The sequence below is a fragment of the Cryptotermes secundus genome, unplaced genomic scaffold, assembly GCF_002891405.2.
Source record: "Cryptotermes secundus unplaced genomic scaffold, Csec_1.0 scaffold543, whole genome shotgun sequence".
Lineage (NCBI taxonomy): Eukaryota > Metazoa > Arthropoda > Insecta > Blattodea > Kalotermitidae > Cryptotermes > Cryptotermes secundus.
In genome coordinates this window covers 948,311-963,679 of record NW_019729900.1, presented here as the reverse complement: position 1 = coordinate 963,679, position 15,369 = coordinate 948,311, and the positions used below count along the sequence as shown (strand labels likewise).

At 43.1% G+C, this 15,369-nt stretch overlaps 1 protein-coding gene across 1 annotated transcript in view; it reads right to left on the bottom strand.

The window, feature by feature from the left end:
• LOC111865758 (UPF0489 protein C5orf22 homolog) overlaps nucleotides 1-15,369 on the bottom strand; it is an 814,265-nt gene that overhangs the window by 118,578 nt on the left and 680,318 nt on the right. The window lies entirely within an intron of this gene.

Genomic DNA, 15,369 nt, shown 5'->3' with positions numbered 1-15,369 from the left:
GGTTCCCCCTGCCAATCTTCATTCCACCAATTGCTCCACAATCACCCTCACCCATCATCTGGGGCTGGTACAATAGGCCAGAAGTGGCCGCAGTACAAGGGACTTAGTCCCACCCCACTAGCATTAAAAGAAATTATGGGTTTATACAAAAATAGGGCTAATATTTATTTTAACAAAATTCAAATTCAAGGGAGAGAACCAAGCCAGACGCTACTGAGGAGTGCTAAATACACAGCCGTTGGGTATTAAAGCGACGTCTCCTCATTTGTTGCCTCAACTTCCTCTGCTTCCTCCGGTGATCCTTCGCAGTCTTATAACTTAGTTCGTGATGCGTCGACGTCACAATTCAAGCTGCCTCCCAAGCATAACAAGCAGAAATGGTCAATCTTAAAACTTCTCTTTAATGTACTTGATTATATTTCATACATCTGCATCAATACAACGCTCATGCAATATAAATAATACACTTAAAAGACTGCTCGCTGGACCGTGACCTGCTATAAAAATGTATGCATGCAACGTGCTAACGCCCGAAAATTCCTTGCTGCAGCAGCCCGAAACTGCGTCAGTTACAGCACTTCTTTGTGTAGAGAGAGATGAGCTGTAGGTAGACGAAACGCGTGGCTGTCGCAGTTTATGAGAGACTGACGCTAAACACGTCCAGCGGTCCTCATATCATATACACCATAAACATTAAAATATGAAATGACTTTGGCCCTAGGGTCGACTCAACCTATAAGGGAAATGAGTACCGGGAATCTTCCTGGGGGTAAATGGCGGACGGCGTGTGAGGCTGACGTCACCGCCATTTATGGGCCGATTTTATAGAAAATGTGGGAGCCTCGACGTCTCACAAACCTATGGGCCTCCACGACCTGTTACAGGCATAGCTTTACATTTTTATATTTATTTTTTACAATGTGACTCTCCTTGCATCTGTAGCTAATAACCTGTTTAAAATTAATTACTACTGTCCAAGATCCCTGTTCTAAAATTCGTGTCTGGATAGAGAAAGTCCAAGTGACCAGTGCCAGAAGTGGGAACGCCGGGCAGATGCAGCACCCCACACCACACAGATCGGTATCTAATGAAACGTCTCTGTATATCAGTTCCCGCGCCCTTGCAACGAGCAGACTCCCCATAAGAATTCAAAGGCCTGCGGTTATCTTCAATTAAACGTTGTCTTGCACCTGCTTTGGCCCGGTGTCGCGTGGAGAGAGCGGCGTCACAACGCTTTGCCACTCCCGACGTAATAGGGACGACGCGGTGAAAGGCAGTCAAGGAATTCTGAATACTAAACTTGCCACCTGAAGTCAAGCCGCATTACAATTCCTATTGTAAGATGTTTCTTAAGAGACGCAGGCAGTTTTACTGACGCGACTAAAATTTGTCTTGTCCGGAACTGTCCCGCTGCCATAAGGATATCATTCCTAGGGACTAAATGACAGAATCCCTCACATTACATTAACTCAAATTACATTCCAGCTGTCATTACCATCGGGTTCTGTAATGTCAGGAGAGGCACGCGGTAGCGTATTTGGTTGAGGCACTATGCTACAAGCCGGAAGGTCGCGGGTTCGATTCCCAATGAGGTCATTGAACTTTTAATTTACCTAATCCTTCCAGCCGCATTACAGCCCTTGGGTCCACTAAGCCCCTAACAGAAATGAGTATCAGGAATCTTCCTGGAGGGTAAAGGTACGACCGGCGCGTAAGGCTGACAACCTCTCCGCCATCTGTGAGCAGACTATCTAGAAAACGTGGGAGCCTCGACATCTCACAACCCTATGGAGCTCCACGGCCTGTTACAGGGATAGCCTTACCTTTACTATAACGTCGTATGATTATGCTGCTGTAAGTAAAGTTGAAGTTGTCCCTGTGCTTAAATAAGCATCACGCCATGAAGACGTATGGGGAAGTGGAGGTATAGCTCTAGCGTTCTTAATTTCGGCATTAGATGGAGGTGAGTTTTCAGCTTCATCCTTGAGGATAGGCTGGGTGGCCGCCACAGCCAGTCTGGACGCTGTGGAGTTCCCCTGCCGGGAACCCAACCCCGGCCATCCAACCCGTAGCTACACCGACTGAGATATCCCGGTATCGCACTGCTGCATACGGTGTGTCTGTTCCAATGGGATTCACAGTTCACGGTGTGAAATCCTGCCACAGAACCGATTACCGTGGTTTTCTCTTGTACCTCCCCATTCGAATGCACGGAGAGGACCTTCAGACATGGAGCGATATTCCCTAAAATATTCCACAACATTTACGAAGCTAATAATAATAATAATAATAATAATAATAATAATAATAATAATAATAATAATCAACATAACTCCTCTATTGATATATGAAACCGACAGTCTAAAAGTTGCAGAAAATTTATCGATTGTGGGCCTCAAATGTCTTTACTCTAAAATGTCACGCATCTTAGTCAATCTTGAAGTTAACAAAACGTTGAGGAGTTCTGACTTCTGGGATGTAAGCGCTGTGTAGTCCGCTGAAAGCCAATAGACGTTTCGGAGGAGCATGTCGCCTTTAGAGAATGGGGGAGAAGAGGAATGCATATAGGACATTGGTGGAAAAGCCGGAAATAAGGAAACAACTGGGAAGACCAAGACGTAGGTGGGTAGAAAACATTCAAATGAATCTTAGGAAGACAGTATAGGATGGTACAGACTGAACCGACGTGACTCAGGGTAGTGACCAGCGGAGGGCTCTTGTGAACACGGCCATGAACCTTCGGGTTCCATAAAAGGCTGGGAAGTTCTTGAATAGCTGCAGAATTTGTGGCTTCTCATGAAGGTTCAGCTCCATGAGTGAGAGGGAGTAGTGTCGGCTCTAAAGGTGGACTTCGGTCGACTTTCAACAGTCTACACGGCGTTATATCCCACAAGGAAACCACCGGTGTCAAAACATGAAATAAAACAGAAAGGAATGTTCTTCATAAAATGTTCAGACCTCTCATTTTGNGAAACAGATCCAGTTTCCGAAACGTCGTGTTTTTATTTGTTATCTTAAAAACCAGGACGATGGATAAAGTCCAGAAACCCAATATATCAGTGTGTTATACACCATCGTCAGAATCCTATAGTAACTACTCTCATTTTGGGCTCAATTTTGAAGATAATCGCAAAACATGGAGTGGGTTCTGATGAACATTCCTGAGACAGACTTCTGCATGTAGCCAGACTCTGACAACGGCGCAAAGCGGTGAAAAGGATCCATGTCTGCGCACGCAGTCAGAGCACTTTAAGATGCCACGGATAGTGCGAACCGTGCAAATGGCGATTAAGCTTAGCTCATGAGCGTACGATGTACGTGTATCTCTAAGGCTCCTCATATGTGTAAATAAAGGAATAACAGACCACTTAGCCTGAGTCACTGTGATTTCTTCACTATTTATCAGAGTGAAGACATCTTCTTTTACTATCATCATCCCTTTTCCCCTCCATTATTTCTTCTTCTCTCCTGTTTCTCATTTCTACTCTTCTCATGTCACAATTTAACATTCACGTCTGAGAGGGTTAACCACAATTTCGCAGTGATTAAGAATAAACCAGTACTAAAGTCACAGAGGCCGGTCACGGTAGCCGAGCGGTCTAAGGCATGTATTGTCTTCGCTCGCTTGGAAACCGGGATCGTGGGTTTGAATCCCACTCAGGGCATGGACATTTAGTTTGTGTATGTGCGTTTTTCTGTGTTTGTCTACAGGTAGAGGCCTTGCGACGAGCTGATCACCCGCCCAAGGAGTCCTACCGAATGTGTAAGATCTAGAAAAACCAAAGTGAACGGAGAAGTTCATGGAGGTAGGCCTAGGCCCACTGGGGCTGTAGTGCCAAGGAAAAAAGAGAAGTCACAGAGGCCGGTCACGGTAGCCGAGCGGTCTAAGGCATGTATTGTCTTCGCTCGCTTGGAAACCGGGATCGTGGGTTTGAATCCCACTCAGGGCATGGACATTTAGTTTGTGTATGTGCGTTTTTCTGTGTTTATCTACAGGTAGAGGCCTTGCGGCGAGGTGATCACCCGCCCAAGGAGTCCTACCGAATGTGTAAGATCTAGAAAAACCGAAGTGAACGGAGAAGTTCATTGAGGTAGGCCTAGGCCCACTGGGTCTGTAGTGCCAAGGAAAAAAATTCAGAGAACAAGGAATTTCAGCACCACTATTATAGAAGCCCGTCATTATACAATCCTGAGCCAGCTGCATCCATCTATACTAATATCAGCTTTACTGTTGTGTAGGAGTTTAAGTTCTCACACAGGTGGTTATGAAGAGTTCTATCTTTGGGGATGCAACACCGTGTAATCCGTTGAAGGTCAATCGACGTTTGGAAGGAACACGTCGCCTCCATCTTCAGGGTTGAAAAGTAAACCAAGCAAGAAACCAGAGTGAAGCGAGCAGAGCCATTTTATCTCCGCATGTGGACTTCTTCAAAATTATGCGTGCATTTCTTGTCTGCACACTCTAGTCCTGTTAACAACCTAACGACAGCAGGTAGCAAGGGGACACACCAATACAAACTAATACTGATAAAGGGTTGTTTCGTATGCCACTAGTATTAAGCTTTCTGTGAACAGTCGAGATTATAACATGAAGCTCTGTCTTTAGGATGTGGTGCCGTGTAGTTTGGTATAAGTTCGCCGATGTTTCAGACGAACCCACTGCTTCCATCGGAGACAAGGAAGCAGATATCAAGAAGCAGGACGTCAACAAAAATTCTAGCTTTGATTATTCTTAAATCCTGAAAACGGAGACAGTATACTCCTGCGAACCTTCGGTGAATATCTACCGATTTTCATCACTATGAGACCCTCAAATACAACACAGATATAGTAACAGTTTTCAAACAGAATAATAACAAGTATTTATACAATTTATTATTCACATAACAATAAAACTAACGTTACAAAAATAAATATTTCCAAATATACAAGTTTCGGAACATTTCCTGTCTCGAACAAAGGATATATGAGCGCACGGGAAAAAATGTAAAAGCCTTGAAGTAGTACGCCGAGCTACCGGTTGATGGCTCTGAGTCGTCTCCGCGTCATCATTTGCCGAATCATTTAGTTTACAATTCTGCTACCAGAGGCGCTACTTGTATTCTCTCTAGAATTACTCTCTCACCCTTCATTGTCTTGAGAAACAAATCGATACGGCCGTTTGTGGGAGAAAGTAAAAGAGTATGAATTGTACATAAATGTGTAGAAGTGAATGTAATTCTGAGAGTGAAGATGTTGGTGGACAGTGATATATATAAAAAGCCTGAAGGTTGGTTAGGTTATAAGCCTGAAATTTTCTTCTAAATTGTTGTAGGTGTTAAAAAATCACATATAAGTTGGAGATAATATAAAACTAAAACAAAATTAATAACATCTCGAAATTAAATGTTTCGAGCCTGGAATGTGTTTGCAAGGTGGCAAATGAAATTACTTCGGTATTAGAAATAACTAAAACACGATTTATTTGCCTTTCTCTAAGTGTGTGCTGACGTTTTACTTTCGTTCCAACTTCCAGCAGCGCAAACATATATATGAAAATCATGAAAAAAGTCCCCTCTCCCCACCCCTCCTTCCCTACTTATTCTCCTGTACGTGTCTTGAGACCTGACAAATCGATTTTTTAAAAGAAGTTGATTTCTCACGTCCTGGCCACATGACGCGTCTGCTTTTCCGGCTTAAATTGATCAGAGCCGAGGTTTCCTATCTGTCTCTCTCACACACATTCTCACCCTTCCCAGAGGGAGCTAAGGTTTCTGCCTGCCACATTAAGGCTATAGTTTCCCTTTCCTAGTAACTGCCCTCCGCACATGACAGACTTTACAAGTCTCATAAGTTAACATAAAACTAATCCAGCTAGCTAGCCTGCATTATAAATGTCTGGCATAAACGCGCGTTGAAATTACTGCACTTAATCGGCCACAGTGTACTTACCTCACTGTTGTCCACTGTACTGTATCAGGGCCCTCTGAGGCTCCACGTTCCTGTGAACACAACACTGCTTCCAGCAAGTAGAGTTTGCTGGCACACGTGAGCCATTTTAGGACCGGTTTTTAATTACAATTATTCTATCATTTACTCCGCGTAAATTTTCCATGTAAATCCAATGGCTCACCACTGACGTGGCAACCACAAATCTCGTATCATCCTTACCTACCTACCTACCTTCCTTCCTATCTACCTATCTATCTCTCTATCTTTCTTTCTATCTACCTATGGCTCTACAACCCTTGTGGAACTTGGCCGCTTTATCAGTTTCTTAAATTATGCACAGTCAGTAGGACTCCTTGGACGGGGGATCAGCCCGTCGAAAGGCCGATACCTACACACAGGACAACATAACCACAGAATAAGCGCATACAGATTTCCATGTCTTGAGTGGGATTCGAACCCACGATCCCAGGATTCGAGCGGGCGAAGAAGGTTCATGCCGTAGACTGCGCGGCCACTATGATCAGTGGCCAGTGAATTATCTTCTTGATAATTTTAGTTTTACAGACTCGTAAATGTAGGTGACCTCGGTGAAATGGCTGGACGTCAGCACCCGTCAAAGTACGTCAATGGATTAAATGTTCGTCAAGTTGCTGAGGAGAGATGTCTTCAGAGTACACGTGTAAGGAAGGGACCCAACAGGTTCCGAATCATTTAGCAAATGGCTAACAATGCAGGCGGCAACTTGCTGGGCACAGGGGCAGCTGCTCCGAGTTGCTTGTCCGGCCGGGGCAACAGACAGATGCCGGCCCTCACCCTGTAACACTAGCCGCCAGCACATTGGCCTCCTTGTTATAGCTGCCCAGTGCGTCCTACCTCTGCTTCGTTTGTGTTCTACGGGACCCGTGCTACGGCGATAGATGACAGATCGAAACCTGATTCAGGAGGAAATTAAGAGGAGATTGAATCGGGTAATCCTTGCTACCATTCAGTCCAGAACCTTTTGTCTTCTCGTCTGCTGTCCAAAAACATAAAAATTAGAATATACAGAACTATAATTTTGCCTGTGCTTCTGTATGGGTGTGAAACTTGGTCTCTGACATTAAGGGAGGAACATAGACTGAGGGTGTGTGAGAACAGGGTGTTCAGGAGAATATTTGGACCGAAGAGAGATGAAGTGACAGGAGGTTGGAGAAAACTGCAAAATGAGGAGTTTCATAACTTGTACTCTTCTCCAAGTATAATTAGAATGATCGAGTCAAGGAGTATGAGGTGGGCAGGGCATGTAGAACGACTGGTGGAGACAAGGAATGCGTATAGGATATTGGTGGGGAAGCCAGAAGGAAAGAGACCACTGGGAAGACCAAGGCGTAGGTGCGTAGACAATATTAAAATGAATCTTAGAGAGATAGGATAGGATGGGATGGTAAAGAGTGGATTGATCTGGTTCAGGATAGGGACCAGTGGAGGGCTCTTGTGAACACGGTAATGAACCTTCGGGTTCCTTAAAATGCTGGGAAATTCTTGAGTAGATGCAGAATTGGCGGCTCCTCCAGAAGGGCTCAGCTCCATGAGTATTATTTTTTATTGCTAATTGGGTGGGACTAAGTCCCTTCTACTGCGACCACTTCTGGTCTATTGTACCAGTCCCAGATAATAGATAAGGGTGATTGTGGAGCAATTGGTGGAATGAAGATTGGCAGAGGAAACCGAAGTACTCGGAGAAAACCTGCCCCCAGGGCCACTTTGTCCACCATAAATCTCACTTGGCCAGACCCGGGATCGAACCCGGGCCGCCGCGGTGGAAAGCCAGCGACTAACCGCTTGAGCTATGGCGCGGCTTGTTGCTTAACTAAACTGACTTAATTAACATGTTAGGAATATATTACTGAAATAATGGACCATCAGAGGCGAGCTCTGACACCAGAGAAAGCAGATAAATATTCTCTGTCTTAAACATCAGTGAGAGTGGTATACCTTGCTGCGAGCTGATCACCCGCCCAAGGAGTCCTACCGAATGTGTAAGATCTAGAAAAACCGAAGTGAACGGAGAAGTTCATGGAGGTAGGCCTAGGCCCACTGGAGCTGTAGTGCCAAGGGGGGTAAAAAAAAAAGCAGTGCCGCTCATTTTAACGTCCTCAGTGACTCAAAGCTCTCTCTCAGTGGCAAGAAACGTTAAGAGGTAACGTGAATAGGGGACGGCTCTTGAATTATAAATTACATTATTCAAATTACAGCTCATGTTTCTTCAGAAGTTACATTGCAACTATGTAGGCACAACAGGTCACTGTGGTCGCAGTGAAGGGGCAAGAAGGTCCACCCCTTACACATTCATTCATACATTGCACTTACGGGTACTTGCGTATTAAGAAGTTGCTGACATGTCTTCGGCCAAGTCAGTACTGCCAGCAGCACAAGTATATTTGTAAAAACAAAACCCAAATGTTTCCAGATATTATTTTTAAAAGCGAACAAACAAGCCTGATCTTTTGAAAACAGGACCAAAGTTCTTATATTTTAATGCCAAGACCCGAAGGCTAGCCTTGTCTATATTCATGGAAGTAAATTTTATGGTTATACTTTGGGTCCCTTTGTACAAATAAACTTCTAAGGTTGGCAGCGTTAACGTGTCAATATGGCGGCAACTTAAAAGTTACTTGTGTCAGCCATTAACGCGGAAGTGGCGTACCGCCAGGTGGCGCTCTCTTCAGTAATACGATTTGTTAATGATATCTGCTTCAGACAAACACTGTTTTATTGCGCTGTGGAAACTTGTTGAAATTCCTGCAGTACAGACATGCGCAGAAGGAAAAAACAGCCAGAATATTCTCTTCCTTTTACTTACCGTAAAAAATAAAAGTAAAGCTATCCCTGTACCAGGCCGTGAAGGCCCATAGGGTTGTGAGACGTTGAGGGTCCCACATTATCTAGACAATGGGCTCACAGATGGCGGTAAGGTTGTGAGCCTTACGCGCCGGCCGCGCTTTACTCCCCAGGAAAAGTATTTAATTAATTCCTGGTATTCATTTCTTTTAGAGGCTGAGTTAACCCCAGGGCTGGAAGGATTAGATTAACTGAAAAAATCCAATGACCTCATCGGGACTTGAACCCGTGACCTTCCAGCCCCTCAACCAACTACGCTACCGCGTGCCCCACCGGCCACCATGCCATGAAGGCATAGTGGGTGAGTAGAGGTGAGTGACAGCTTCACGACCCAACCGCTTTACATCTGGTACACATTTCATAGAAGGCTGGGTGGGACCCTAGAACAGGTCTGAACTAAGTGGAGAAAAGAGAAATCTATTTCCTCTGTCGGAAATTGAACCCCGGCCTTCCAGCCCGTAGCCTTTCGCTATACCGATACACCTATCTCGGTCTATCATATTGGCTGTACATATTTAAAATACAATAAAGCATTGCCAGTTGTTAAAAGTTATGACGTATTATAAATGGTGCGCTTTATCGCCTTTAAGCTAATTACTTTTCTGTCACGCAATCAACATTGGAGACGCAAATCCGTCATCAACATCGCCAACGTGTTCTTGTTCTGGTTATTTCGTCAATTCCGGGTGGACATGACACAGAAATAATTTTCCCCTGACTCTATTTTATTACAAGCCTAAACTTATTACTAATTAACTGGCTAATTAACTAACCAAATTAATGTAGCACTGTCATTGTTGAGAGGAGTCATTTGGCTGGTCAAGAAATTCCATGTTTTTATGGAGCCCAAAATTTATTAACCCGTTGTACACGTTAATAAGAATTTTCGTCATATGTCAACATATTCATTGATTTCCATGTTTTCCGCCTTTTATAACGTGACAGCAACAGCGAAAGAAAGGAATACCTACATATCATTACATAATAAGTTATGACGACGTATAGTCTGCTAGAGAGTTCACCGATATTTGAATACATTCAGGGGGAAGCAAGCAGAATACAAAGCTCCGACCATTGCTTCACTTTTGCTAGTCATTTGTATGGATTACATTCTGAATCTGAAGATAGAAGCAAAATTTCGCTCGAAGTATGTATACTTCTACCGCACCAAACGGCGTAATATCCCAGAAGACTGTACTCTTCAAAGGCAACGCGGCCTCAACGTCAAATTCAACGTAGTTACGCAATAAACGGTTCGTTCTGAATAGAATCCAGTTCATAGACAACACATGAAATATATTTGTGACACTAAAATCCGGTCACAAACATGTCACCAGTAAATACACAAATGCAAATAAAGCAAAGACGAAAACTCAAGTATGAAAATTACGAATTCCATAATACGGACGATGACAAATTGAACATAACACAATATATTTCACAAAGGGAGGTGCTGCCACATCGCGTGAATAACAGAAATCAGGCTGACTTATTGACTTCGAATACGGTAACAAATAAATCATTTACTTGTTCGTTGGAACATAAACCATATAGTCACAACACAGCTTTCTGCTGAAGTTGTAATACGTCGAATTAATTCAGAAATCAAAAGTGACATAGTTCCGTCAAACTCGATCCAGAACATATAACAGACAAAAACTTAACATATCCTTTTATTGGTGCTGCCACATCGCGGAAAAATCCGAAATCAAACTGACAGCTCATACAGCCATGGTAACTGATGATCCCTTCTCCTGAAATATTTTACCCTCCCCTTCCTACACCCTCCTTTCGGGTAGTGATGTTCGCTTAGTCACGAATCGGAAGGGGGGGGGAGACACCCAGTTGGTTACGGGTTATTACAGAACAACCATCATCTGCTGGTCTTCATGTTCGAAGCTGTTGTCGTTGATATGATCATTCCTCTGCGTTCAACTGTCATTAATGTCTCTTAATTTGTACTAAACTATAGCCAATATTTCTATAGTAAACCCCCTCCCCGCTAATCCGGACCAAACTGTGAAAAATTTTGTTCACATTTGAATACACACATGGCATTTAGGAACGAGGGTGAGTCACTTGTCTGTTCAGACAAATCTTGACAAATTTCTTTAAGCTTGCAGTATTATGTTCAGAAACAAGTACAATTTCTGAGTCCGATGAAAAATTCATTGTCTTTTTATAGTTTTTAAATAAAGGCTCTACAATGATATTTTTCTTTTATTTTCATCAGCACTGCTTATATCATTAAATGTTCCATTTATGTTCTAAGTTTCTTTTTTTGTCTTTCAGGGCCACCTTTCGATTGAGTAATCCGGATTATCGCTTAAGCAGTGATACTCCGGATTAGCGAGGGTTTAATGCATCTGCCCAGTTTCAATGCAGATCTTAATATTAAACCTACAAATATTGTAAAGTGTAAGTAACAGGAGAGGAGAACTGTTTATTAAACGGCCGGTAGTTTCCACGCCGGTTCTCTTCTGAACATTCTTATCTCGCGTTTTATGTGATCGGCTTCTTTAAGAATATTTCTCATCTATAGATGTGTTGATTGACTGGTTATTTAAGAATGCTGTATCAATAGCAACAGCTGAATGTAATATCTCCTATATTCGTGATAATAAATAATTAATTTGTTCATTAATTGATAATGTATTTGTTCATATGTCAAATGATACATATACTAAATCATGTAACCTTTCACTTATCACTCATTCATTCATGGAGCTGAGCCCTTCTTGAGAACCTGCCAATTGGGCAGCTACTCAAGAATTTCCCAGCATTTTATGGAACTCAAAGGTTCATTACCGTGTTCACAAGAGCCCTGCACTGGTCCCTATCCTGAGCCAGATCAATCCAATTCATACCATCCATCCTATCTCTCTGAGATCCATTTTAATATTGTCCACCCACCTACGCCTTGATCTTCCCAGTGGTCTCTTTCCTTCCGGATTTCCCACCAATATCCTATATGCATTTCTCCTCTCTCCCATTTGTGCTACATGCCCTGCCAATATCATCCTCCTTAACTTGATGATTCTAATTATATCATTCACTTATTCACTAATTAATTTGTTTATTTACCCATTAAGGTAAAGAAGTTCCTGTGCTTAATTAATTAAGCATTATTAAATGAAGACATATTGGGGAGTGGAAGTATAGCTCCAACATTCTTGACCTCGGCACTAGATGGAGGTGTGTATGCATGTACCAGTTACTTGATTTGTTTGTTCATCCATTACTTCATACACGTAAATACATTTATTGCTTGCTATGCCAGTCAACGGCTGGGGAGAATGTGTACATTTGAAGTGATTCCTGGATTATTTAACGACACTCTATCGACTTAAATTATTACATAACTTTGGAGAATGTGGATTAGAAATGACGCAGAAAGGAACAGTCCTGACCTATCCTGACATTTACCTGAAAGGATTTGCTAAGACCATGAATTACCTTTAAGGATAGACAGTAATGTGGACGAAGTTCAAACCGAGTACCCCTGAACACAATGCTAGATTTATGATTACAGAGGTCAGGTTGGAATTACAATAGGCGAGAAAGAGAAATATAGAAAATAAGTTCTGGGAAGAACTAATCGCATACTTTCTTTTGATATGAAAACGAGAAAATTAGTAGGGGGTACACAGAGAGAGAGCAAAATGGTCTGATAGGTCTCCTAACAAAATATACGGGGGCACACAAAAACTGGCAGCAAGCTGATCTCGTAAGCCTCACAAGCTTAAACAATCTGGGGGGATACACAGAGAGAGAGAGAGAGATAAGGTTGATCGCATGACCCTCTTTCATCTTTTCCAAACAAGAGAAGCAGGCTTAAAACACTGAAGTTCAGGGGCGGTGACGCAACCCTGGCGAGTGACTGTCAAATTCTCACGGCTGTTCACGTGGGTTCTGTGGTGGAGTGGAGTGGCACTGTAACGTGTTTCTTCCACAGCATTCCAGTTTCTCCTGCCAGTCAGTCACCATTTCATCATCGCCCCATACTCACCTGTCATTACCCTCATCATCACGCGTTCATGCTTTAGGCCTGTTTCTGATCACAGAGGAAAGGGGCCCCACATCACCGCATTCCTGCTGCGGGGCAGACCAGGTTTAGAACTCACAAGCCATAGGATCGTTTCTACTTAATTAGACGTCGCAGAGTTACGAGGGGTAAAGCGGTAGGTACGGGGGTAAGGAAAAGAGTAATAGAACTTAAAAGGGTAAATCTAAATTAGTGTTTCTCAATTCGTAAGATGCGTCCCTTTAGTGGTACGTGTGGTTTCGGAAATAATAATTAGTTGAGCCATACAAAGCTTTCCTGCGTGGGAAGCATAGGTTTCCCATCAGTGCTGCACCGAAACAATGTTTCTGGTAACAGAAGAGAGGGCCTATTAGTGTATATAATCATTGCAAATGCATACTTAAAATGCGCATGTCTAAAGCCACCGGCAAACCGTCAAGTGCTGTCTTTAGCAGCATTTCGGCGAACTAGCTGCGACTTACGCGAAGAGGACGTTACATTCCTTATATACACAGAAATATAATATTAAAGGCTTTATGAAAACTATTATATTTCAAAATTATTTTAAACTTTCATTGATGATTAATATAATAATGAAACGTACATAATTATAATGAAACTTCTGGAGGAAATATGCATTTACCACAGTGGGACTATGTATTTTCGTGGGACACAAGATGTAAAATGATGAGAAATTTAAGGTAATATTCGAAATTCAGTGAAGCTCCAAGCGAACTGTACAACAGAGCAGACAGCACATCCGAAGTCAGGCAGAAGCAGGGCTTGTGTCTTGCTACGAGTTTTGTTCGACAGGTAACAGAGTAAAAGATAAAGTTGTCCCTGCACTTATCTAATTCAGCACTACGCCACGAAGGCGTATGGGGGAGTGGATGTATAGATCCATTTTTTTTTACCTTGGCACTAGCTGCAGGTGACTGGTCCGGAGAAAGAGCCCTCGTTACCCACTGAATAGGAGGTTGGGTGGACCTCAGAGCCGGTCTGGGCGACGTGGAGAAGTGAAAATACTTAACCTAACCGAGACTCGACCCCTCGGTGGTCCAGCACGTAGCGCAGTCGCTATATCGACTGCGCTATCCCGGCTCAGGGAGAGATGTGAAAAGTGCAGTAACCTATTTATTTTAAGTTTCTATCTAACATGAGGCCAAGGAACTGGGGAAACCCATTACATTACTCCCATCTAAGAGATCTGATAGAAAACTGGAAGATGTAGAGGATGATATGCCAGAGCTTTGAAGGTCAGAAGACGAAGGTGAAAGGATACAGAGAAGAAAGGGCAACAGTCGCGGCAAAGGAAGGACTACAAAGTATTTTTTTACAGCTAGTGGGGTGGGACTAAGTCCCTTGTACTGCGGCCACTTCTGGCCTATTGTACCAGCCCCAGGCGATAGATGAGGGTGATTGTGGAGCAATTGGTGGAATGAAGATTGGCAGGGGAAACCGAAGTACTCGGAGAAAACCTGCCACAGCGAAACTTTGTCCACCACAAATCCCACTTGACCTGACCCAGGATCGAACCCGGGCCGCCGCGGTGGGAAGCCAGCGACTAACCGCTTGAACTATGGCGCGGCCAAGGACTATAAAGTAAAGAAGTAAGTACGAATAGATCTTACAAGAAGCCAGCAAGAGGATCAAGTTACTAGAGCTTAAACTAAACTAGACTAGACATGGGTACGGTAAATGTGAAGGCGATATTTTACAAAGTCGCTGAATTCCTTTTGGCGAGATATGTCGTGCGTATCGCGAAAAGTGTTAAAGTTTAAGTTTCTCACTGAGGAAATGTGTGCTCTCTCCTTTGCGGTGCCCCTGAATGGACGGCCACTGAGCAGAAGCAAGTTCTCTATCGTATCTGGGACATTTTGCCTTTCGATAAAATTCATGAAAGCGTAATAGGGATGTTTGTTTTTGACGGTGTGTGTAATCCTGAAGCAAAGTACAAAATTAAGATTACATTTGACATTAGGTGCTCTACATTAAATGCCAGAGCCATTTAATTTCATTCTGTTAGTAAGATTACCGGTCTGAAAACAATATCTGGCATAAAATTCGATAATGTTTCTGAAACAGTACTAGGCTTTCAGAAAATATGAATATATAAGTTGTACTCTTCTCCAAGTATAATTAGAATGATCAAGTCAAGAAGGATGAGGTGGGCAGGACATGTAGCACGAATGGGAGAGAGGAGGAATGCATATAGGATATTGGTGGGAAAGCCAGGAGGAAAGGGACCACTGGGAAGACCAAGGGGTAGGTTGGTGGACAATATTAAAATGGAACTTGGAGACATAGGATAGGATGGGATGGTATGAATTGGATTGGTCTGGCTCAGGATAGGACCAGTGGAGAGCTCTTGTGAACACGGTAATGAACCTTCGGCCTCCATAAAATGCTGGGAAATCCTTGAGTAGCTGCAGAATTGGCTTCTCCTCAAGAAGGGCTCAGCTCTGTTAGTAAGTAAGTATGTTTCTGCACATTACGTAAAGACCTGCGTCACTACCTGCTCATGACGGATCTTT